The sequence below is a fragment of the Ctenopharyngodon idella genome, chromosome 18 (assembly GCF_019924925.1).
Source record: "Ctenopharyngodon idella isolate HZGC_01 chromosome 18, HZGC01, whole genome shotgun sequence".
Taxonomy (NCBI): domain Eukaryota; kingdom Metazoa; phylum Chordata; class Actinopteri; order Cypriniformes; family Xenocyprididae; genus Ctenopharyngodon; species Ctenopharyngodon idella.
Genome location: NC_067237.1, coordinates 24154169 through 24181268, shown reverse-complemented (window position 1 = coordinate 24181268; position 27100 = coordinate 24154169). Strand labels below are relative to the sequence as shown.

The 27100-nt window shown below is 36.1% G+C and overlaps 1 protein-coding gene across 3 annotated transcripts in view; it reads right to left on the bottom strand.

Annotated features, from left to right (window-relative positions):
- The window catches only part of zfpm1 (zinc finger protein, FOG family member 1), a 91360-nt gene that overhangs the window by 45488 nt on the left and 18772 nt on the right, over nt 1-27100 (bottom strand). The gene's annotated exons all lie outside the window — the stretch shown is intronic.

The following is a 27100-nucleotide window of genomic DNA, read 5'->3' as shown; positions in this document are numbered from 1 at the left end:
ACATTGGTGTTTAAAAATATCTATTTAAGTAGCTGATCTTTCAAAAAAAAAAAAAAAATCCTTTCCAGAAGTAGTAATAGTAGTAGTAGAACAATTTTTTTTTTTTTTTTTTTTTACATAAAATCCATTTTAAATTATAATATTCTCAGAAAGCACTTTTATCGTATGGCTTGTTTCCTCTAAAATAAATAAACACAATACGTGACAGACAAGGACTGCTGTAGTGGACGCCACAGCGGTTTGCATGTTAATTCAACCCTCGTCGACCGTATTGTTATTCTAATGAGGTTTAAGATGAGCAAAACTAGTGTTGAGAAGAATCACATAAATTCAAAGCACATTTTCACTACGCAAAACTCAACCAGGACACCCACTATTTTATGTATCTGCATCTAAGCAAAATTACCAGAGGTTGGAAAATCGGATTTTACCACAGGTTTTGGTAAATTAATTTTCATTAAGTTGTGATGAACAGGGAGGGGATTGTTCGGAGCTAAAGCCGTGACTGGAGGCGTATATATTTACACTTCCTAGAACAAAGAGGCCTATAATCTATACAAAGCACACAACAATACCCGTGAATAAAGAGCCTTGTAGAAAAAGGCAAAGGCAATTTTTCTAATTCTGTTAATTTCACTTCCAAAGCAATTAAAACGAGGCGGAGATAATGCTTGGAAACAATCGCTCCCTGACAAAGTGTTTCTGTCTTTGTAAATGAAACATCTTTAGGCTAATTTCGACTTCCACGCCTGCATGGTTCACTGTAATTTCAGATAAAATTAACACACTTAGATTTGGACCTTAGTAATAAAGGACGCGAGAGAGAGAAAAGTAAAAAAGATCGATCCCATATGCCATATTTTTAGAATGTAGTCTGGGCATTGCTAGATCTAATTTTCTATATCTGTGGCGACATTTTCATACAATTAATTTTCCTTTAATCATAATTGTACAAAGGGGCTCCTCTGTTTAAAATTCCAATTACATTTCGTGTTTAAATGTAAGTCTGAATTATGATTTTCTTTCCTATTACCGCTCTGGTTAAATGAATAAATCGCCGCATCACTGCTTACAGACATCAAATGGCGCGGAAAAAAGTTTCTGCTCTCCCTCTTCATCTTATACAAGGAATAATATGTATCTTTCACAGAACTGAAGACAGAAAAAGGGTTGTCTGTATTCAGAATGTCAGCAGACAACTTTGTTTGCCATAAATTTAATGAAAAAAAAAGAAGAAAAATCTGGCACTCATGAACATTTAACATGTAGAAACATGAGTGCTTTTTGATATATACAGTGAGATAAAAGTCTGAGATTGTTTTAACCTGTAAATTTATAATACAATAAGAACAATAATTTAAGATTTAAAACAAATGTTATGACATAAAATATAAATTATAATAAAATTGTTTAAAAGATAAAAATGCTAGCTTTTCCCAATCCACGTTTAAGGACTAAACCGTCAATTGTAAAAGCCCCTATTTTTGTCGGTTATACAAAGCAAAAGAAAGAAGCTGAACTGAAAGAAATACACTTTTGAGTTCTAACTGGCACTCGAACAGACAGAACAAAGTGAGAAAGCTGATGAAGGCGGAGGAGATAGGGCTTTATTAAGCAGCCCCCGTCCACATCAAACCAGTGTGCTTAGCGGCAGTGATTAAACCAAGAGACAACACATCAAACCTGAGCCCTGATTAAACGAACAAACTTCCTCACCTCCACGTTAATCACCACATTACCAAACAGCCAAAACACAGTGGAAAAAAAGAACACTGCTTGTATCGGGAAATCAGGGACTTGTGAAGAAAGATACTTCGAGGAGAACAGTGAGCCTTTGGTGGGAGTCCACATATGTATGTGTGTGTGTGTGTGTGTGTGTGTGTGTGTGTGTGTAAGCATTCAAGGAGGAACTGCGGTACCTGCGGTACTTATAATTTCAAGCACAAGTGGCTACACACATTGATCAGAGCCAAGGGCATTAACACGCTCTTAGTAATTAGATGGATCCAAGGGTTAGACCGGATCCCGGGCACTTGAAAGCACAGAATCCCACATAAATCAAAAGGAGACTTCAAGATTTGCTTAAATGTATCATTTAAGTACTGAAACGGCTGATGGGAAGACGGATCAGTTTATATACAGACAGGCAAAAGGAGCTATTGATCTGCGAGCTGGAAACGCGCTGAAATGATTGATGAGCCAGTCGAGTGCTGAGACAGAGGCCTGGCTGGACGGGACTCGTGTCACCAGCGTCGCTGGAGCCGTAGATAAGCTGGGAGCCTCTGGGCTTGCGCACCACTGGCAGGACCACTGCGGACACACTGCCGTACAGGAGTGGACTTTCACTTGCTTTGCCAAGACTCGCTCCATCTCTGTTTCTGCCAACACAGCATGCTGTGTGAAATGAGGTAGTGAATAGCACTCTTGTGTTCATTCAGGAAAACAGAGTAACTTCATCCACACAAGGCCAAAGAGTCTTGTCAATGACAAGACACCATTCACATTTAGAAACAGGCATCGGTGTAATATTATTAATCATTGTACTAAATTAACAGTAGAGTCTCTAGGCCACACAACATCACGTGTTCGATAAACTCATTTTAAAGGAATTGTTCACTTTCAAATAAAAATTTCCTGATAATTTACTCACCCCCATGTCATCCAAGATGTCCATGTCCTTCTTTCTTCAGTCGAAAAGAAATTAAGGTTTTTGATGAAAACATTCCAGGATTATTCTCCATATAGTGGACTTCAAAAAAAAAATCAAAATGTATATGCTTTATAGGCACAAATGATCGCACTACAAGTGCTTCCACCAGAACGCGATTCCGTATTCTTCAAAAAGCTTACACTAAATGTCCTACGCCTTCCCTATTTAACTTGAGGAAAAAACGGAACTGGTGCCGCATTCGTTCCGTAAGTTGAATAAGGAAGGCGTAGAACATTCAGCGTAAGCTTTTTGAAGAATACGGAATCGCGTTCTGGTGGAAGCACTTGTGGTGCGATCATTTGTGCCTATAAAGCATATACATTTTGATTTTTTTTTTTTTAGAAAATGACCGATCGTTTCGCTAGATAAGACCCTTATTCCTCGTCTGGTATCGTTTAAAGCCCTTTGAAGCTGCAATGAAACTGTAATTTTGACCTTCAACCATTTGGAGACCATTGAAGTCCACTATAAGGAGAAAAATCCTGGAATGTTTTCATCAAAAACCTTCATTTCTTTTCGACTGAAGAAAGAAGGACATGGACATCTTGGATGACATGGGGGTGAGTAAATTATCAGGAAATTTTTATTTGAAAGTGGACTAATCCTTTAAAGCAATAAATGTGCTTTAATACATGGTATATTGAGCAAGTCTGTCCCAAAGACTTCCATTGTATTTCTGTACATGTGTGGAAATCATTAATTATGTAAAACAAAATGACCAGCGGTGTGATATGCTATATTCCATCTAAAATGAATTGAAACAGCATTTTGCTGATTGTTTTTGCTAAATTATTATGCACATTTTTTTTTTACCTCTCATTAAATCACACATGGAAGATTTTTACTTTTTTTAAAAATGCCAAAAATCTTGAGCTTAAAAGGATAGTTTACCCAAAAATTAAAATTTTATCACTTACTCACCCTCAAGTTGTTCCAAACCTGTATGAGTTTCTTCTGTTGAACACAAAAGAAGATGTTTTAAAGAATGTTGGTAATCAAACAGTCGACAGTAGCCAGTGACTTCCATAGTAGGAAAAAAAATAATACTATGGAAGTCAATGGCTACCGTCAACTGTCTTGTTACCAACATTCTTTAAAACATCTTTTGTGTTCAACAGAAGAAAGAAACTCATACAGGTTTGAAACAACATGAGGATGACTAAATGATGTCAGCATTTTTGGGTGAACTATCTCTTTAACTTCTATTTAAAAGGATAGTTCTGTCATCATTTATTCATTTTCATGTTGTTCCAAAGTCGTATGACTTCTTCTGTGAAGCACAAAAAGGAGATGTTTGAATGAATGTTCATGCTGCTCTTTTCTATACAATGAAAGTGGATGGGTACTAGGGGTGGGACGGTTCGCTGTAAAAAAAAAAAAAAAATTAAAAAATGTTCGGTTCTCCACCCACTGTTCGGCACGAGCTTGCACCGCGGTTCATCCCAAATCTGACGACGCATCTATAATATGGTTTGTTGAAAACAACGTGCAAGACAGACAGACGGATTTGGCTAATGTATGTTTCAGGTGATGGATATGCATTCTGTTCCCAATACGTTACAACAGCGATGATCAAAAGAACATGGACAAAACAGTCACTCGTTGTAAACAAATGTTCAATGACGTGCCGAAAGCTCTATGACCAGTCATTTACGCGAGTGCAGGTGAGACCTGAAGATCTCACGTTGCTATCTGTGTTTAAACTAAACTCATTTAAACCTTGCCAATCTAAACATTCATCCATAAGACGTGAAAGAACTCGCGCGCGCTGTGAGGAGATTTGTGTCTACTCATCTGAAGCACGTACATGGAGAGCCGCGTCACAGCGCGCAAATACTCATGCACCTAAACGGACAAATTCACACAAAAATTGTCAACATGCCCATCTTAGCGAGTATCCTAACAAACATAGTAGGTTACGTCTTAGGAGAAAAACGAGACAGACAGACGCATGTGTATCAGTATCAGTGTACTGGATCTTTGAATTATGTCTTAAAGGGACAGCAGTCTAATATTCCTGCTCTCTGTGTTTTAATGTTAATCGAACGACAAAGCACGAAGAAATCACTCTTGACTGAATAGCTTTTGTAACTTCAATAATGTTTCATCTTTATTTAACTATTCAAAGAAGTTTATATGCAGTGTTATTTTATATTTGATTACTTTATTCAATTTCTGTACCTGAAAGCTGTTAGATACCTGAAAAACCTGTAAAGCATTGTTTATTTTATTTGTATCTTAGCTCTCATGTATTTGTTTGTGCTGTTTCTTGAAGTTAGATTATTTGTTTTTATTTTCTTTATCTTTATTTGACAATTGTCCTATTTTTTACTGAACATAGCACATACCAAACTGTATTGAAACCGTGACACTAAAACCGTGATACAAACCGAACTGTGAGAAATCTGAACCGTCCCACTCCTAATGGGTACCATGAGCTTTAGAGGGTTTTTTTTCCCAAGCACCATGAAAGCAGTCTAAACGCCTCATGTGCCATATTCTAAGTCTTTTGAGGCCATACAATAGTTTTATGTGAGAAATAGACCGAACAATTACGGTAATCATTCACTTTCATTAGACAAAAGCAGCTAGGACATTCTTCTGTAAATAACTTTCGGATTCCACAGAGGAAGTTATACAGGTTTCAAAAGACATGAGAGTAAGTAAACAATACCTCTGTATTATTCCTTTAAAATCTGAACTGAAATATTAAAGAGAGAGAGGCTTAAAAATAAACACCAGGACCACAGTATATTTACTTAATATCTTTTGTACTTGCCAAAGCATGAACATAAAGAGTAAGACTGCCAGCCGAACAAAGAAGAAGAATTATCAAAACTCTTAAGACAGAGCATGAACACAGAACAAATAATATAGTTATACTTGACGAGGCTCGTTAATAATGAAATAAAAAGAGTAAACAGCGCAGGAAGATACTGTTCTCATTTCCATCAGTCAAATCACACGAGTGAGTGATTATAATACTTATGATAATGACTGATTATTGTAAGGTGATAATGTGTGGTGATGGTATTCATGTGCGCTGGGCATCGGCGCACTTCAAACGGGCCTAACTGATATTCGCCGTGGATTTGTCAGCAGGTTGTCAGACATCAAACAGTCGTGAGCCCAGGACACTGCAAAGAGGCACATTTTAAAGACATCCCTCGATTTCCTTATCTTCTTCTCTCACTCTACGCTTCCTATTTTGCTTTTTACATCCCTCCATCATGTTACTGTCTGCACCTTTTCTCTGCCTCTCTCTTGCCTGTGCAGGCTCTTTCCTTTCCCCATTACTCTCTCCTTTCTTTCTTTCTTCATCTCTCTCTCTCTCTCTCTCTCTCTATCCACACAGAGTGACTGGGAGCGTCACTCTGTGTGGATAGCTGCGAGCCGTTCTCGGTTATCGCCTCCTGCAGACTCTACCGGTCTGATCTGTCTCCTCTTCATTAAGCAAATACGCCGACGTGGAAATGAAAACATAATAGCTATTTGATTTCCAGCGAGATATTTTGCATATTGGTTCGGAGCTGATAGTGGAATTTCATCAAGTCATTTTTTTTCATGCTTTAAAAACTGAATTACTGAGCTGGGCGGCTTCGGCAGGATTTCTTTACATTGCTGGGAAGAGGGAAGGGAAGAAAAAAACAGAAACGGCAGCGGCAGTTCCCCAGGAAGACTACTTAAACGATTAAATATCCCCCATTCCCCTTTTTCTCCTTTTGATAACAGGGAGGGAAAATTTAAAGAATTCACAGTGCTTTAGGTTCAACTATACTAATCAGAGATAGAGAGAAGAAAATTAACTCCTTAATGAGCAGGAGCTGTCTGCCAGATAATGGTCAAGGAGAGGCGATAGGGCTGGAGACTGAATGAGAAAGAAAGAAAAGAGGAATAAAAACATAGATGGATTCACCGAACAGGGGAGAAATCAGATTTTACCCCTGCTCTGGAAATTGTTCTTTGTGTCCACAGAGGGCAGGTGCGATTGTCGGCAACGATATCTCTAAGGTTACAAGCCAGTCGAGTCGCCACAGAGATGAATGGTGCGTCTGAGGGTATTTCTCATGCCCCTTTGAGAGAAAAACTACCCCTGCAAGTACAGATCAACAAACCTGCTCTCACCAATTTATCAGACCCTTCCTGTGGAGGGAAAAAAGCCCAGCCAAAATACGTCTGATGTCTATTTTCTGTGTTGGAACAATTGCGTTGATACACTTATCTTACAACAAATATATAAAAAGTCATATTCAGGGGAACATTTCAAGTTATTACATAATATTAAGCTTCAAAAATCCACATGAAAGGAGGTTCTCACACCATTTGACCAACCAATTTCCATGACTTTTCTAGCCCTTAATGAATGATTTTTAAAAATCATTTAATAGTGATTCTGCTCACAAAGAGGAATTTTGTAGCCAATTAAATATTTTGGAGTGAAACACAACTTAAACATATTCACTATAGAAATCACCATGATTTTTTTGATTTTGCTAAATTTATATGGCTTTTCCAGGCCAGTTCTAATATCCCATGTTGGTTTTCCATAATGGGAACCCGGTACATGACAAGTCCGGGTTTTTTTTTACCACTTTTATTCATATGTGTTGTAGACAGCGTACAGAATCAGAAAAAAAATCCTATTTGTTGTTGGCACCGATAGCCTAGTGGGCAGCGCGGCGACACATAGCACGGTTGCGCTTCGGGCAACCCGAGTTCGAGTCCCGGCTCATGGACCTTTCCCGATCCCTTCCCCCTTTCTCTCTCCCAATTCACTTCCTGTCGAAGTCAATAAAAAAGCAAAAACGCCAAAAAATAAATCTTAAAAAAAAAAAATAATAATCCTATTTGTTGACAATTTGTCAGAATATGTACACCAAAAGTTTGGGGTCAGTAATTGGGGTCGTTTTAATTTCTTTAAAAAAAAAAAAAAAACTTTTCAGTAAAGATACGTTTAATTGATCAAAAGTGACAAAAAAAAAAACCCATTTCAAATAAATGCTGTTCTTCTCAACTTTCTATTCATTAAAGAATCCTAAAAAAAAAAATGTATCATGGTTTCCACTAAAATATTATGTAGCACAACTGTTTTCAATATTGATACTAATAAATGTCTCTTGAGCACCATATCAGCATATTAAAATGATTTCTGAAGGATCATGTGACACTAAAGACTGGAGTAATGGCTGCTGTAAATTCAGGAATACACTTCATTTTAAAATATATTACAATAGAAAACAGTTCTTTAAAACATTAAAATGTTTTACTGTATTTTTAATCAAATATGCAGCCTTGATGAGAATAAGAGACATATTTCAAAAAAACGTACCATTTTAGCGGTAATGTATGTTTACTATATAATTCTCAATAATCTAGAAATATGACAAGAAAAAAGTCAGAACACTCTCTAAGAAATATAAACACTGTTTGTCCCCTTTTCCTAGAGAGGTGGGAAGGTGCATTTTCCCTCTTGAGAGAGAGTGCTAAACACCCTGGTACTTCATCACACACACGTCTTACACCAAGCCACATCTCTGCTTCACTCCTCCAACCTTCCTTCCATCGCTAGAACAGCAGAAATAGACTAAACAGATCATATGTGTGAGTACACGGACTCATATCCGAGCATGTGCGCCTGTGTTTGTTTGCAAAGTGAGATACGATAGGAAAGAGGGGGCGTGTATGAGTATTTATATGAGACAATGACTGAAAAAGAAAAGCTAGGGGTGAGTGAGAGAAACAGAAGAGTGAAAGGAAATGACACAAAAAAAAATCTTGTCGTTTTATAGCAGAACAAAAAAAAAAGCTGGCAGCTGTGGTTGCCAGAATATTATGTAAAAATACAGTAAAAATGTAAAGATATTTGCTGCTTACTTGGCAAGGCCACGCTGCTACTAAAATCTGTTGTGTAGTTTTTACATATACTGACATCCACCATAATAACAGAGGAGTAAAGAGAAGAGAAAACTACATGATGAATCAAAGTAAATCACATTCACAAGTAGCTTTTCCACAAGCTGAGGTAATATATAGGGAGGTGCACACAGTGTCATGCACACAAATTCAAAACCATGCAATGAACATTCATTTAACAAATTAAGATGCAACATAAAACCCTACTGTACATAACTGATAACAAAAAACTAAGAAAGATAATTATTTAAATTAAAACCATCAAATGTGAAGTGTCACTGGGAATGTCAGTTTACAGCTTAACACTGGAAATTTTAAGATGATGTGTTCTTTTTACTTCCAAAAAAACGGTACATTTAATAGTAAAATGTTATCTTTTTACTGTAAATTTAAATTGAATGTAAGGTTAGATATTTTACACTTTTCCCTTGTATATAGTAAGGGAATTTACCATTAACCAATTAACAGATTTTTACCATCACATTTTTACAGTTAAAATTACAATATTTTTTTACAGATGCAGAGGAACATTTTCTGCTGAAGGTCAGGAAAAATGTTGAAAGTCTAGAAAAGAGTGTGTGTGCATTATGTGTGAAATGCCCATTGCTAAGATTGAACGTGTGCATATGTGTGCCTTCTCAATAGCCTTGCAAGTTGTTCGTGGGGAAAGACAGATACGGATGGATGAAATAAGTAGTTGATTCAGCGCCCCTCCTCCCCGGGAATCTTGGATGGTGGGAAAGTTGAAATCTGCTGCTATTTTCTATCTTTTATCAGGCAGCTTATCTTCTGGCTCTTGTCTGCGTGCCTGGCTTCGATAGTCCAGGGTCTCCACTCCGGCTGCCTGGCAACTTCACTCCCCCCAGTTCAATCTCTCCTCCTCTCTCCTCACGCCACGCTCACCCCACCTTACAAGCAAGTGCAGGAGGAGCAAAGCGGAAAACTTCTGTTTATGATTAAAAGCGGAAATGTTCTTAAGAAGTGAGGATGGACAAAGAGGTTCTAAAACCTAGATAGTTAACTACCAAAACAGCATTAAAGGGCCAAGATGGCCGACAAGCAGAGATAAATTAAGGCTATTGATTAATCGATTTTTAATCAATATTCATTTTGATGAACCGATAACAATTCTTAAATTCCAAAACTGATCTTTATGCTGCTGATGTGTGAACAAAACTTCACCAAACATATTTGTCGCATGCCTCCCATCCAGTAATCACAATAAGCTTGTGCTTTGTTACTTTTTATATAAAACAGCCTCAGCTTTCAAATTATGTCAATTTTATCATGAAACTCAAACAATAAATGTTGTTTTGGTACCGACTTAGTTCAAACGACATGAAACGGTTAAATGTTTATATTTCAACAACAAATTGAAGTGAAATCATAATTATATCATTAAGTAGAAAAACTACCTTATGTGCAATTTAAATGTATACAACATTTTTATTTGAGTGTTGACCATTATATCTAAAAATGTATATGTACTGTATGTGATGGATATCCAAATAAATTGATACTGAATTGAAATCTAATTGAATCAGGAGCTTGTGAATCGATTTGTGAAATTTGATTCAATGCCCAGCCCTAAGTAAAATGTTGATTATAAAGGCCAAAGCATACTTCAATTTTGCATACTGTGGTTAAAAAAGTCTGGATGAACACATACAGTACCACCCATACTATGCTAATGATGAAATTTATGTCACATGCACTGGATGCTTACATTTGCTATGCAAAAACCAGTTAGGCTACTTCAAGGCTCCAAGTGTACTTCATGCTTTAATTTACTTTAATTTGGTGAATTCAATACCACATAACACCAATAAAAATAATAAAAATTGACTATTTTAACCCATTACGTGTGCTGTGTAGTTTAATGGTCATTTGATTATAACTTATTAGCTTAGCAACATGCTAACATCAGTTAACAGTAGGCAGCTCACTAGGTTTAGAATAGAGCTAGTAAGTGTGAAATCAGCATAAAAAGAATCTGACAAGCATATGGACACAGCATTATCATGCTTATTTATCTGACACCGATTTTGACACTTCTTTTGTATGAAGCACCCCTCCCACCCATCACCCAAATGGAGGTTTAGAACAATCCGCAAACGTATGTATGTGTATGTTAAGCTAAAGAGTCTCTAAGCCGCATCAAGCTCTCTGTCTATTCAAAAGGGGTCAGGGCAACAGCTGCCGAGACGCGTCTAATAGAATAATGAGCATCGGTGCAAACAGATCCTTGGGGTTATGCAGGGGTCACAACCTGTTAACACACATACAAGTGTAATATAGGCAGGCACGCACACACACTGCTCTCAGTTTGCTCACATTCATGCTTCAGCAAAAGATTGCTTCCGAATTCTGCATTAAATAGAAGTTAAGCTCTATCTTGTCAGCAAAAAAAAAAAAAAAGTGTTTTCAATTATGCACTTAAAATGGAAGTCTATAGGGAAATATAATCATTAAACTGCCCCGTAGACTTCTATTACAAATGCATTTCTGTTAGGGGTGGGCGATTTACCGGTAGACATGATTAACTGGTAGAAATTTTTCAACTGGTAGAGATTTTGGACTATTGTCTCTATTTGGACTCACATGATGTTGCCATGCATTTTTAAGCATTGTTGTTTAAAAGCAAGTGATTTTAAACAGTTGAAACACAAAATGCAGCAAAAGAGAACTCATTTCGCTATGTGCACGCTAGAAAATTTATTAATGGTAAATTTCCAGAAACTTTCCAAAATTTCCCAAAAGTTTCCAAAAATCCTGGAAAGTTTTCGGAAATTTACCAGAAATTTTCCACCCCTTTGTATCCCTAGTGTGTGCGCTGTCTGAGAGATGGTTTCTGAGCGCTGTCTGAAAGTAGTGCGCACTTGAAGCCGTTGCTCATAGAGAGTATGAGTACTGAACTGAGTTCTTTTTGCCGCCTAATTGGGCTTGAACGGTCAAATACACACATTTGTCTCAAAATGCCAATCTTTGCAAGTATCCTCGTAAACACTCATTTATGTATTAAATTAATGTAGACAGTTGAAAAAGAAAGTGCATGTATATCAGTATATTGATATTTGATATAGTGCATTTGGTCTTAAAGTGACAGTAGCCTACTATACCTGCTGCTGTTTGTGTCATTAATGTAAAAATCACTCACTGCTCCTGACTGAATCACTTTTGTAACTTTAATAAGAAAACATTTATATTTAATTTACACAGTGAAGACTATGCAATGTTTTTATACATTTAATTATTACTTTATACAATTTACATAGTATTTCTTATTTCTAGTTTTGTCCTATTGCTTGTAATCAGTTTCTTTTTTCTTATTTTATCACTGACTGTTTACTTGTTTTCAGTAAGCTTGAGTGTTTTTTTTTTTTTTTACTTAGGCTAGTATTAGTTTTTTCTGATATTGAAATTAGTGACAAGAATTATGAAATGTCAATGGTATCAAAAATGTTGATATATAAAAACCTTATTTAATGCAAAAATAACTATATTGTGATATATATTGTTATCGTGAATTAAAATTACTCATATTGTGATTTTGGTCATATCGCCCACCCTTAAAGGGTTAGTATCAGTGGTTCGGATCGTGTATCAAACTGCCAAACTGCTAAAATCACGTGACTTTGGTGATCCGAACAACTGATTCAAAACAAAAGATTCGTAAAGCTTCGAAGCAGTGTTTTGAAATCGGCCATCACTAAATATTGTTGTTATTTTGTTTTTTTGGCACACAAAAAGTATTCTTGTCGCTTTATAATATTAAGGTAGAACCACTGAACTCACATGAACTGTTTTAAATAATTTTTGGAGTACCTTTCTGGATCTTGAGAAGTTCGGTGACATTGCTGGCAATAGAGGCCTCACTGAGCCATCAGATTTCATCAAAAATATCTTAATTTGTGTTAATTAATTTCTGTAATCCTATAATTTCTTTGACTATACGCATAACTAAAGCCAAATAAAAGATCTTGATATTGTCTTTTTTAATGACATTCACCTCATCAAATACTGAACAAGGTAAAAGAGACTCCCCTAGTACTAGCAAAAGGCCTCTCAAAGACATTGTTGCATTTGTTATCAGACCCTAACTTGATGGATATGAGCTGTCCTTGGATAAGCCTGAGGCAATATTCAGACACATTCTTTTCCCATGAAAACTCCTTCAATTAAAGCAGCGTGAGCCAACAAAAGAAACGAGCGCAGATTAAATTAATATCAAAAGTATACATTAATATCAGACGCCGTAACCTTCAAGACAATAAGCACGTTTGCACATACTCAGTGTTTGCGTGTGTGTTTTATACTATATCTTAACAACGAATGTGTCAGTGATAGAATGCATCAACGAGGCGGATGGGTTGAAAGAGTAGAGGGAGGATGAGAGCGATCCCTCTTAAGACTCATCTTCACCCAGAACGCTTCTGAGACTCTTCAGAGGAAAGGGAGAGGCAGCCATTGCGACGGTATGTGGAGGAGACGCCTCTCATCCCCCTCTTTTCACCGTTCCATCACGCCCTTCACTTTCTGCTCTGACAGATTCATCGTCAACCCCTTACTAGAGACGATTCTCATTCTTCACACACATATTCTCTCACACACACAGACAGACATGCACACGGCCTTCACCGTTTATCCAGACTCTGACCCTGAGATCTAAGCTTCAAGAAGACATAAGTTGTAGAGATCTTCCAGCTCCCCCGTACAGACACATCCCCAGCTGTTCCAGTCCAGAGTAAAGACTAAACATGGCAGAACTTGCAAACACACCGCGGATGTGCAGACAGGGGCACAAGACCACAGGATGCCCCAAAGAAGAGCAGCAGAGGGCATGACTAAACCAACAGGAATAGCCATTTACGACATTTTACTTCCGCAATTAATGGGTTTACGAATTACAATTGTTTGAATAGTGAAAAAAGTGGCAGTTCTATATTAGGATGAAGCAATCCAATATCCTGCACAGCTTAAGTGATGTCAGTGGAAAGGGAAAGGTGTTTCAGAAGAAAAGCAAGCAATAGATTCTGATAAATTATTACGAAGATTTGTAACAATGTGCACTGATGAATAGTTCACAATATGACCAGGAATATGCATTAAGAATGTAAACAGGGTGCATTTGAATTTCATGTTATAATATAATACAATATATTCCAGGGGCGGTTATTGACATAGTAGAGATGGGAGAGGAAATTGTTGTACACCAGTGATATGAATTGGACATTGCAAACATATACACATTTAAAAAAAAAAAAAAACTACTGTTTAAAAAGTTTGGGGTCAGTTCGATTTTTTTTCTTCTTTTTGAAATAATTAATACTTTTATTCAGCAAGGACACATTAAATAGATCAAAAGTGACAGTAAAGACATTTATAATGTCAAAAATCACAAATGATTTCAAATAAATGCTGTTCTTTCGAACTTTCTATTCATCAAAGAATCCTCAAAAAATAATGTATCATGGTTTCCACAAAATATTAAGCAGAACAACTGTTTTCAACATTAATAATAACAAGAAATGTATCAGAATGGCATATTAAAACGGCTGAAAATTCAGTGTCGCCATCACAGGAATAAATTACTATATATAAAAATAGAAACTGTTATTTTAAATTGTAATAATATTTCAGTTTTACTGTCTTTTCTGTATTTTTAACCAAATAAATGCAGCCTTGCAGACTTAAAAAAAAAAAATCATACGATCTTACGACTTTTGAATGGTTGTGTACATTTAAACTAATACATGTGTTTTATATGAATATAAAATGAATATATGAATATTTTTGTAGTGTGAGTTTGTGTATGTGTATATTTCTTCTCAACTCTTTGTCAAGAGGCAGAGAAAAGCCCTTTATGGCTCTTGTATAATTGTTATGACTTAATCACCATAAAAGCACATAAAAACAGACAACATAGTGAGCTACTGGCCAGAAGCTGAAGCAGACAGACAGGTTAACCGTTATACAGACACATACTAAAACACTTCAGCGGCCAGCACTGCTTCTAAACAATTCACTCCTCTCACTGATGTCATGTGAACCATTAATCGTTACCTAATGGTTTAAATATTTTCTTGATATTCTAATATAAGCTGGATATGAGGGACATCAAATTATATCGTTCTTTTCCTAGAGAAAGAGAATATCTAGAAAACTTCAGCCTAATCATAAAACCATCCTTGCAAGATTGCAGAAAAAATAAGATATTTTGAGAAATGTCCCTGTGTTTTTTGCCAATAGAGTGGAAGTCAATGGTAACCAGAACTGTTTGGTCAATAACATTCTTCAAAATATCTTTCTTTGAGTTTTGCAGAAGAAAGAAAGGTTTGGTACGACATGAGAGTCAGTAAATGATGACAGAATTTTCATTTTTGGGTGAATGATCCCTTTAAAAAGCAAGAATAAAGGGTCACCTCAGCCTGCTCAAACCCACTAAAACCGTTGCACAGGAACCTCATCTGAAAGAATTCACAAGCTAGACAAAGGACTTTTGTTCACATGCGTTCGCATTATTCAGCTGTGGTCAGATGTACACGTATGCATGTGCCACATCTGAGGTACAGGCGCACACAAATGTATCTGCATGATAGTAGAGAGGGAAAGAGGCAGGATTTGCTGTTGAAATGTTATCTTTCGCCATTGTCGCACAGGCAGAAAATAAAAAAGTAAATAAAAATACAGCGATGTGTGAGGGTGGCAGAGATAAGCATGGTGAACGTAGAGTGGGGGTGGTGAGGGCAGATGAAGTAGGTATGTTAAATGTAAACCCTCTCACAGCTGGCAGCAGGAAAGAAAAGGGGGTATTTTCAAGAGGTAGGGCATCACTGGAGCCCTCAGTGCCTCCGATAACATCCATGTTGAGAGAGAAAGAGAGAGAGCAGTACAGAAGGGGGAAGAAGAGATGGGGGGGGAGACGAGGGAACGCAGCCCGGGAAAGATACGCACAGAGATGCCGTTTGTGAAAGGAAGTATCACCACCCCTCGAACGCAAAAGTCACAACGGGATTTCTGATGGGAAAAATGTGTTCTTTTCAGATGAGAGGAAGATAGAGGGAGCACAGCCAAATGTCAACGATGATAAATGAAGGAGTGCACAGAAACACCAGCATACTCTGATGTGCATGTCTAAGACGCGAACAAACAGAACATGTCTGTTTGCTCTCTTTAACAAAAATGTACAATGATAAAAGTTGCAAGCAGAGAACAGAAAAAAAGAGCCACTGATTTAAAGGGATAGTTTAACTAAAAATGGACATGTACTCACCCTCAAGTCATTACAGACCTGAATTACTTTTTTTGAGTTAAAAGCAAATAGAAAAACTGCAATAAATGGTAACTAGAGCTTTTAAGATTAAAATGTGGCAAGAAATCACTTAAATATTAAATAAAAGTAGTCCATACCACTATAAATATACACTGCCCGGCCCCAAAAAAAAAAAAAAAAATCTCGCTGTTTGGATTTTAATAGGCAAATTAAGAATCTATAAATGGATCATTATTACAGTGATTATTACGTTTCTATAATGTTTTATCTTTGGCAAGGGTTCTTTTAACCCTTAAAGGTGTAGCTTTGGAGTGTGTAGCTTTTCATTTCTTAAACAACCATGCCGGAAGATGTATCATGGCCATATTCCAGGATAACAATGCCAATATTCATCAGGGTTAAAATTGTGAAAGAATGGTTCAAAGAGCATGAAGAATCATTTTTTGACCAAAAAACTGATGCACCTCTTGATGGAAATAACATCACAACATTTATTTCCATCAAGAGGTGCATCAATTTTTGGTCAAGATCTTGTAAATGACAATGCAAGAGGTGTGCACTCTGTAAAGTCTCCTCCAGCACATCCCAAAGGCTTTCAATGAAATTAAGGTCAGGACTCAGAGGTGCCAATTCATGTGTGAAAATGATTCTTCATGCTCCCTCCCAACCATTCTTTCACAGTTTGAGCCTGATGAATCTTGACATTGTCATCCTGGAATATGGCCATAATACGTCTTTCTACATGGTTGTTTAAGAAATGAAAAGCTGCACACTCCATCTTTTAAGGTGATGATACACGGGGCAACTTTTTGAGCAATGTTGCCAGGCAATTTTGTGAAACCATGTATTTAAAAGAGCGCAGTGATGCCTGGAATCACTTTGATCATGAAAATACAGTAAAGTGCAAGATGTGCAGTGCTAATCTGCCATATACATAACATTATAATGAGAACACTACTCTAACAGAATGTTGTAAATTCGTTGTGCTTTAGTTACCCATGTTTCAGCGTTGTTGTTACGGGAAAAGCGCATCCACAACGGGAGTTCTGAGCACAGTCAAGTTCACATGCGCATACCTTTTGTGCAAATTTAAGTTGTAGTATTACTTTTATATTGTATAGCCTATATCTGATTAATGTCATATAGGATGTGTCACATAGAACGGGCTTCAGTTTACTGGTCTTCATTAAAAATCAAAATAAAACTGAACACCTCAATTTTGCAATAAAGCAAAGTCGACACAACAGCCTCTTAAACGTCTACAAACTCTCAAGTCTCAGATAAGCTCAAGTGCACAAAAAGGCCATAAATAAATCAATATCCAATGTCCTCTATCTTATCAATATAGCAGATAAATAAAATAATGTTAAGTAAAATTAAATAGTCAAAGTCTACTTGCATTGGATGTGCTGATTTCGGCATCATCACCGGCTACAGTCGTGACCTCATCTCCTAAATCAAACACCTGCTATTCACAACTACCCGCTAATGCACTCGCATTCACATAAAGTAGCCTTGTTGACAAGTTTGGGCGAGTAAAGCCAAAACGCACAAGATGTAGTACCTTCAATGCCCTTAGATGGCGATACCGCTTCTTTATAGCAGAAACAAAGTGCTGCAGAAAAAGTTAGGTGCCATGCAAAATGTAATGTGTAATTGCATTACTCATCACAAATGTATTGGAGCAAAAAGTACATTTACTTGTTCAAAAATGTAGAGAGTAAAAGTTGCTAATATCTTTGATACTCAGTACAACTACAAAGTAGCCAAAAAGATACTTAAGTACAGTAACTAATTACATTTACTAAAATATTTTACACCACCGATCAACAGACTCATCAAAATGACCCAACTCAATTTAAAATTCATTTAATAATTTACTTCCATTATATTCCAAAATTCACTTTCAGTACTAAACCGGTAAAAAGAAATTCATGCAGTTGTGAAACAGGTGAGTAAATAATGAGAGAATCTTCATTTTTGGGTGAACTATTGCTTTAACATTATGTGTGCGGATGCACGTACACAAACACCTACCATTAATTAGCGTCGTTATCTCCACAGCCTCACTAAATCTAATTACAACTGGTTTGTCATTAACCGCGAATGATGGTAAGGAAACATTAATGAGAGCGACTCGCTTCAGAAGAACACTGGTAAGCCAACTAAATGAAACAGTCACTTTAGTTTGGGTCAATAGTTTGGCGGTTACAAAGCCAGTTCAGTGGCTCTCAGCAGGGGAACACAACGTCTTGTCACCTCCAAACAGGATTCTGTAGTCAGGATGTGGGGTATTGGTTTCACGACAATTATACTAATACAGCAAATATTTGTCAATGACTTACTTGGACTGATAAAGGTTGCACCATTAGTGTGAAGCATTAATGGTTTTCATGCTAGGTCTAGTCATAAATCAAAGTTAGCAAGTACAGGCTTTTCTAAAAGTAGAAACAACTCTCTAGCTAGCACAAACGTTGTTTATCAGTAGTATTAAGTGCAATTTGTGAATTAGCAGGGTTAATGGACATTACAGAAAGCTGAGGCCCATCTCATCTGATGTGTGCCAGGATGAGGTGTGTCTGCGTGTGTATGTGGATGACTACAGATAATTTTAATATCAGGCTGGTGTGGATTGCTGATAGTGTTTTAAGGCAGGGCCCTGTGGACTGAGCACTGGTAGTACCTATCTGTAATTAGTAACCATTCTCTATCACTGATAAGATAAACTCACCCTGACCTTTTCCATTTGGTCGTCATGGTAACGGGCCCTCTACCCCCCCTCTTGATATTATTTTAGTGATTAAACAGCAAATAGCAGGGAGATGGAAGAAACCGATAGGGATGATTAATAATGGTGTTTGGTTGAAGTGAATGTATGTGAGTGTGTGTGTGAAGGGGGCCGCCGGTGTCAGAGAGGAGTGTGAATAGGCTTGGCTTGGCTTTTTCGCAGTGAATAATGGAAATTTAAGATGAGGCAATAGGAAATAAAAGCATGGGGTGAGAGCGATAGATGTCTCGTTTCTTTCTTTTCCCTTTTTTCTGTGAAACACTTTCACTGGGAAGAGAATATTAATGTGTCTGTCTCTCTCCTCCCTACCCAGCCAAGCCCTTTACCCACAATTCTCTTATCCTCATCATTCAACTCTTAAGACCCCTGCACTTTTTTATCCCATTGACTGTAATAGTTTTTTCCTATTAATGTGAGAACACGGCACGAGCCATAACAAGTAGTTTGGAACATAAGTATGAAATTTATTGCCAACAAGATTTTGCATGATGGTGGTGGGATGAGGGCCTTGCATTCCTTTCCAAAGACTTCGTAACCATTAATTATAAATGCTAAGGATGCACTGATAAAAATTCTGACCGATAATTATTAGTTATGACCAATAACCGATAAAAGGCTGAATAAATTAATATAATTAAATAAAACAAAAAATTACAAGTGAATTTGAGCATCACAAAATTAAGACTGAAATATGCATAATCATTTTGAGATTTGCTTATACACTGTCATAATAAAATTTTGCAATATATATTATATATGTAAATTATATACATGTAAAATTATAGTAGTGTGTGTATATATTATATATATATATATATATATATATATATATATATATATATATATATATATATTATATATACACACACACACACTACCAGTCAAAAGTTTGGAAACATTACTATTTAATGTTTTTGAAGGAAGTCTCTTATGCTCATTAAGGCTGCACTTATTTCATAATAAATACAGAAAAAACAATAATATTGTGAAATATTATTACAATTTAAAATTATGGTTTTCTATTTTAATATACTTTAAAATATAATTTATTTCTGTGATGCAAAGCTGAATTGTCAGCATCATTACTCCAGTCTTCAGTGTCACATGATCCTTCAGAAATCATTCTAATATACTGATTTATTATCAATGTTGGAAACAGTTGTGCTGCTTAATATTATTTTATAACCTGTGATACTTTTTCAGCATTCTTTGATGAATAAAAAGTTAAAAAATATCAGCATTTATTTAAAATAGAAATCTTTTGTAACAATATACACTTCCGTTCAAAAGTCTGGTGTCAGTAATTTTTTTTCTTTCTTTTTTTTGAAAAAAATTAATACTTTTATTCAGCATGGATGTGTTAAATTGATAAAAAGTGATAGTAAAGATTTATATTGCTAGAAAAGATTTATATTTTGAATAAATGCTGTTCTTTTTAACCTTTATTCATCAATGAATCCTAAAAAAAGTATCACAGTTTCCAAAAAAATATTAAGCAACACAACTGTTTTCAACATTGATAATAACTGAGTATCGAATCAGCATATTAGAATGATTGCTGAAGGATCATGTGACACTGAAGACTGGAGTAATGATGCTGAAAATTCAGCTTTGCATCACAGAAATAAATTATATTTTAAAGTATATTAAAATAGAAAACCATAATTTTAAATTGTAATAATATTTCATAGTATTATTGTTTTTTCTGTATTTATTATGAAATAAATGTAGCCTTAATGAGCATAAGAGACTTCGTTCAAAAACATTAAAAATAGTAATGTTTCCAAACTTTTGACTGGTAGTGTATATATACATAGTGCATCTCTAATTAAATCATATATAAAATTTTGTTTATTCTGTAGTAAAAGATGATGCAAATATTCAATTTTATAATTTCATATTCAATTTTATATTATATTTATATATATATATATATATATATATATATATATATATATATATATATATATATATATATATATATATTAGATAGATAGATAGATAGATAGATAACATACATGTATGTATGTATGTATGTATATATACACACACACATTCATACAGTCAAACCAAAAATTATTCAGACATTTTTTATATTTTTGATATATTTTTACTAGTGGGTGCTAGACACTATAGTTCATGTAAGTGAGGATAGCAAAATAAAGTAAACTGTGACATATTATACCCAAAAATTCTTTAATTAAATCATATAAAATATTCAATAAAGAAATTTACATTTTTGTAAAAATTTGTAAAAAAAATTTGTTGTAAAAGATGATATTCAATTTGAATTCTAATTGATTTTCTGGTCAGTTAGAAGATAGTGATCAAAAATCAACTTTATGAAAAGAAAAGATTTGCTTATATATTGACAGATAAAATATGTAAATATAATTTTGAAAACTGTAATATACATATATATTATATATACATATGTATACATACACATATATATGTTTGTTTTGCAGTAAATGACAATATACAAGATATACAAATTACCTAGAACAATATCATATATATATGTATTTGAATATTTGAATTCTTAGTGATTTTCTGGCCAGTTAAAAGATTAACTATATTTTTAAGAATATAACCTGGAATATAACAAACAAAAAAAGCACTAGAATGAAAAAAAGAAAGCAATAAACAGATAACTTTAAGTCCACACTAAAACTAATATACACACACTTCAGTTTCTAGGCAGGGCCGAGGCTTCTCTCAGCAACCTCTGAGAGTGCATTTGCATAAAAAGGAAAGAGCAACCGTGCATGCAAACCGGGCCCAGTTGACTGAAAGGTCACAGGGCGAACAAGAGCAGGGCTTGACAGCTCGTATCAGGCTGATCTCTGTTCTGATAGGCACTAAGGGACACCTTCCCAAACTACGGCCAGGGGAGAGATCATGGACCTCACACAAACTCTGACAATCTGACGACACTGCCGTAGATTCATACGATAGCACACCTTCTGTCGTACACAATCCTGTATGACTACACTGACATCTCTACAACCACAGACCTGAGCGGTGCTCTGGAATGTGGCTGTCATCAAGGATTTTGGACAATCTGATGAAGGTTAGCCATTCCGAGATATTTCAGAGATAGACTTTCTGCCATATCTGCAGAAAGGAATGCCTGGCCTCTCAGAATGGATAATGGATCCCATACTTCTTCAAGTGATTTGGGATCTGACAGAAGAACTGAAGAACACCCATGTCCAAAAGAAGATTCCCAATAAATCTGGCACTTTATGAAAATGACAGAAACAGACACCCGTATTGTGTACTGCAGTGCTAGAGTAAGCGTTCTTAAAACAGGGCCACAGGACACACACACACACACACACTTGCACTGTAAGTCTGCTCTATTGCTTGAGTAAGCGAATTAGCCTCAGCGATGGCTGAGGAGGCAGTAAGGCGACAGAAAAAAGGGATAATCTTTTATCTCTCAACCCTCCCCAATGATTTTTATAGTCCATATCACTTCCCTGACAGTTGATGTTCCACTTTTCTTTTTCATTATTTATTTATCTATTTTTGCTTTGTGTGAATTCAGCTAAAATACTTCTAAAGCTCTTAATGGCGCTATCGGGAGCCGAGATCTGCTGCCATGCGCTGCTTTTCATTGGAGATATTTGGCAGGCCGACCCTAAAGAAACGGGACATTATCAAATGCCTAACGAGACTGACACGGCCAATTATTGACAAATTATTCCTTCAGAGCGCACCCGACTCCCTTGATGAGCAAAGACTTCCTTGATGAGCGCGTAGTCCCCCCTCTGTCCTCTGGGCCCAGGGACTGACGCCTATCAGATTCTATTAAACGCTCTGCACTTCTGCGAACAAAGCTACTCGCGCCCTGCGCCACATTAGCTTCCATTATACGCTCATGAACTTTGTCGTGATCACAATGGTATAGCCGTCTTTTAAGAGCTTTTAAGACTGAGAACTCCTTTCTATTTATCAGACTCAAACATGACTTTGCACAAGGAGGGAACGCGAGTCGTGCTCTTATTGAGGTCGGTCGTGGTCTAATTCAGCAGACAGTGGGAGAATTCACCAAGAATTAATTGTTCCTACTATTAGCGCCGTTTATCTGCACCCACTTTTGTGCGGTTTTAGTGCCTGATTCACTAGAAAAATCACGCCACAAACACAGCCAAAAATTTAACCATTCAAGCACCTAGTTTTTATAGAAATTAGGGGTGTTTGCAATGAAAACAATGACAATTAATTCATTTAAATACCTATTTAGTACAGGTGTACTAACATGATACTCTGTATTGAAGTCACGGTTCGGTGTTCAGTACAGCAGGGGGGAGAAAACTAAACATAAAACTGCTTCTTTTTTCTTTCTTTCTTTTTTTTTATTCTCGTCGCTTCATAACATATCTTAATTTGTGTTCCGAAGATGAACGAAGGTCTTACGGGTGTAGAACGACATCAGGGTTTATGACAGAAATTTCATTTTTGGGTGAACTAACCCTTTAATTATCTAATATATGTTTAAAGGGTTAGTTCACCAAAAAATGAAATTTCTGTCATAAACCCTGAAAAAAATGAAAATTCTGGTCATTTATTTCTCACCCTCATGTCGTTCTACACCCGTAAGACCTTCGTTCATCTTCAGAACACAAATTAAGATATTTTTTATGAAATCAGATGGCTCAGTGAGGCCTCCATTGCCAGCAAGACAATTAACACTTTCAGACGCCCAGAAAGCTACTAAAGACGCATTTAAAACAGTTCATGTGACTACAGTGGTTCAACCTTAATGTTATGAAGCGACGAGAATACTTTTTGTGCGCAAAAAAAAACTAAATAACTACTTTATTCAACAATATCTAGTGATGGGCGATTTCAAAACACTGCTTCATGAAGCTTTGAAGCTTTACGAATCTTTTGTTTCGAATCAGTGGTTCGGAGTGTGTATTAAACTGACAAAGTCATGTGATTTCAGTAAACAAGGCTTCGTTACGTCATAAGTGTTTCGAAATTTTCAATGGCGTGACTTTGCCCGTTTGATACATGCTCTGAACCACTGATTCGAAACAAAAGATTCGTAAAGCTTCAAAGCTTAATGAAGCAGTGTTTTGAAATCGCCCATCACTAGATATTGTTGAATAAAGTCGTTATTTTCTTTTTCTGGCACACAAAAAGTATTCTCGTCGCTTCATAACATTAAGGTAGAACCACTGTAGTCACATGAACGGTTTTAAATACGTCACTGGCAATGCAGGCCTCACTGAGCCATCTGATCAAATAGCCATCAAAAATATCTTAATTTGTGTTCCGAAGATTAACGAAGGTCTTACGGGTGTGAAACGACATGAAGGTGAGTAATTAATGACAGAATTTTCATTTTTGGGTAAGACATTACTAACAGGTAAAGTAAATATAATGAAAATATAAGCTAATATAGTGCATATATTTAGTGAAATGCTCCTCTCTATAGTTAATTTCTCTAGTGAACTAACATGCTGTGGACATTAAATGACTTGCCTAAGGTAAATGTAATGCTACGTGAGATATTATTCTCAAGCTGTTTTATTGATGTCTTTCCGTGGTTGAAACACTGGTTGAGAGACTACATTCATATTTAGATCGTCTGTTCTTCTTCTGTGCTTTTTCCTGTTGTGGCGATTAGCAAACAGCATTGCATTACAGCGCACGCCCCCTTCTGGATTGGAGTGTGGATCACCTGTGACTAACTGTATTTGTCATCTACCTGCATGAACCGAACTGTGACATCCGTACCGTACGGTTCGGGATGAATACGCGTACCGTTACAACCCTACTATTTAGCAACTATATGAATTTAATGATATTACAATTCTGGCCACATGGTAAAAAAAAAAAAAAAAGGTGTCATGTGTGTTATGTGTTGTGTCATGTGCGTAAAGTGTTGGCCAAATTTCTATACTATTTTATCTAAATGAAATTAAAAATAAAACACTTAAAACCAAAACCAATTTTAGCAGATTTAAAGATTAAATTTATGTGAACATTAGATGACAGCAAAGGCTATCTAAATGTAAAAACGAAGGAAATGTGCATGCATCAAATATCAAATATTGATAGATGAATTCAGTTTTGAAAAATAAATCCAATATAGGCCAAAAACCTGTGGTACCAATGCATTATTAGTGTTAGTAAGTGAGTGTTAGATGACAACAAAGATAAACTAAATGTAAAAATAGAGGAAATGAGCATCACATTTTAATTTCCAATATCAATAAATTAAAAAATAAAATCCATATATAGGCTGTTAATCAATATGGTACTATTACCACCTAGTTAACTGGATTGAAGGTGACTAGTGAAAGACATGCAGGTTTTTACGTTGACAAAACGTCACACATCCCTCCGAAGACTGAGCTGAGCTATTTTTGTTTCACCACAACAAATCTTGAGTAAAGACTCAGAAAAGCTATTAGCCTGAAATTTGAACTCTAAGCACTTAATATCTGTCAGGAAAATAATGCTTTATCGGCTATTTGCACTGTGCACTTCTAAGTACTGCTCTCTTATCAAATGCATCGTCATCAGGGGACTTTGAGGCATGACACGAACTGATAGATGGGAGCAGTTGATGTGCTGGCTTTAGGCAGAGAGGTCACTGGAAAGATGGGCCAGAGGACACTACTAGGGCAGGACAAGCTGTGCGTTTGGTCTGGGTCCAGTTCTGCAGTTCTTCTCAGGATTGCAGTCTGGATATGAGAAGCTGGTTCTTCACAAGCTCAAAATAATTAGTTAGTTAATGACAGAGGACAACAAAGCAGTCACTCCAGATGACATCCAGCTGTCCTCTGTAAACTTTCTCATGAGGGAAGCGACTGTACTAGTTTATTAGAGGCAGAGATAAGCACTTTCAATCTTCAGCTAAGACAGCAATGCTAAGACAGCAACTTTATCATCAAGATATAGTGATACAGGAGAAATTTAAATTAGGGCTTGGTGATATAGCTAAAACAATTAATTCTATATAATGTTTGCAGCCTTCAATTGATATTAAAAGTATATCTCAATATTTATATATGCTCTGAATTAATTTAAAGTGCTTTTTATTTTTTTAAACCATCATTTCAACTAAGTTGAAATGCCAAGTAGATTTAGAAAGTTTAATGCATAGTTTGATAGTAAATGCAATAAATAATTAAAAAATATTATTAAAATATTTTTAAATATTATTTTAAAATATTTTAATATTATTAAAGTATTTTAAAATGCCAAAAGGCAAAACATCAATGCCTCAAAAATATATATATATATTTTTTTTTAAATTAGAATCAATAACAAAACATTTGGCCTAAAAAGTACTATTTAGTGCCACTTTGTTTAAAATAAACAAAATTTGGTTTGATACATTGAAAAATAAAGCAAAAAGACATTCATAAATTTGAAATGTGGCTTAAGTGCCTAAAAACGTTTTGAAACCACTGGATAGACGTTTGTGCATTAAAACGTCAGGATGTTTAAACTGAAACAGTCTAGGAAAGAAGGAAGGGGAAAAATAAAGACGAAAGCGAGAATGTCTGTGCAATAACAGGGTTTTGACCTCTAACCTGACGACTGGTGTGGGGTGCCAACATTTTCCTTTCTCTCTCTGCTTTCATGTGCGGCCCCCTTCATGGTCTCTGCCAAGTCCACATCCTCTCTAACGAGGGTGTAGTTTCTTAACATTCATCATCGCTGAACTCTGAAACTTTATCAGCTCCGGAGCACGGCGCCATGGCCCCGGCCCGGCTCGCTCCAGCTCTCAGATAGGGCCGATAACACACTGATAGATTACAGCAGATTGTTTTACTTCAGGGGACACTGCTGCCTCTAATACTAATACTTAGACAAGACTCACCGCTTATGGAGGGAGAACAGAAAGAGGGAGGGATAGACAGCACAAAGAGGAAAGGGCAAAGGAGCCAAGTGTGTGTGTGTGCGCGAGTAAGGGATATTCACAAGGTGATTGTGATCAAAATGGGCTCTAACAGTAGCACAGGTTTAAAATGACAGTTTTCGTAGAGATTATACATTCCTTTCACTCCACAATCTGATTTAATAATGCTCAATATCACAGAAACTCAAATGCTGCATATTGCCTTTGTGTGCGACTTGGAAATCTCAACATTAAAAAGTGCTGAAGTATGTTTCAGACTAGTATGTACAGACAATAAGTAAAATAGTAAGCAAAGACATTGACTGAAGTTAAACAATTATGCAGTTAAACATCTCCAGTTAAGCAGCATAACGAAAATGAGAAATAAACATATAAATAGCCTTAATCGACATGCCTACAGGCCACTCATAGTCCATCTGGCATGCATTGCACATAAAAATTGCACACATCGATTCCAAACCGATTTTGGGTGACAGAAATTTAGAAATTTAGATTTTCCGTTATCTTAAACACCATCATTTGAAT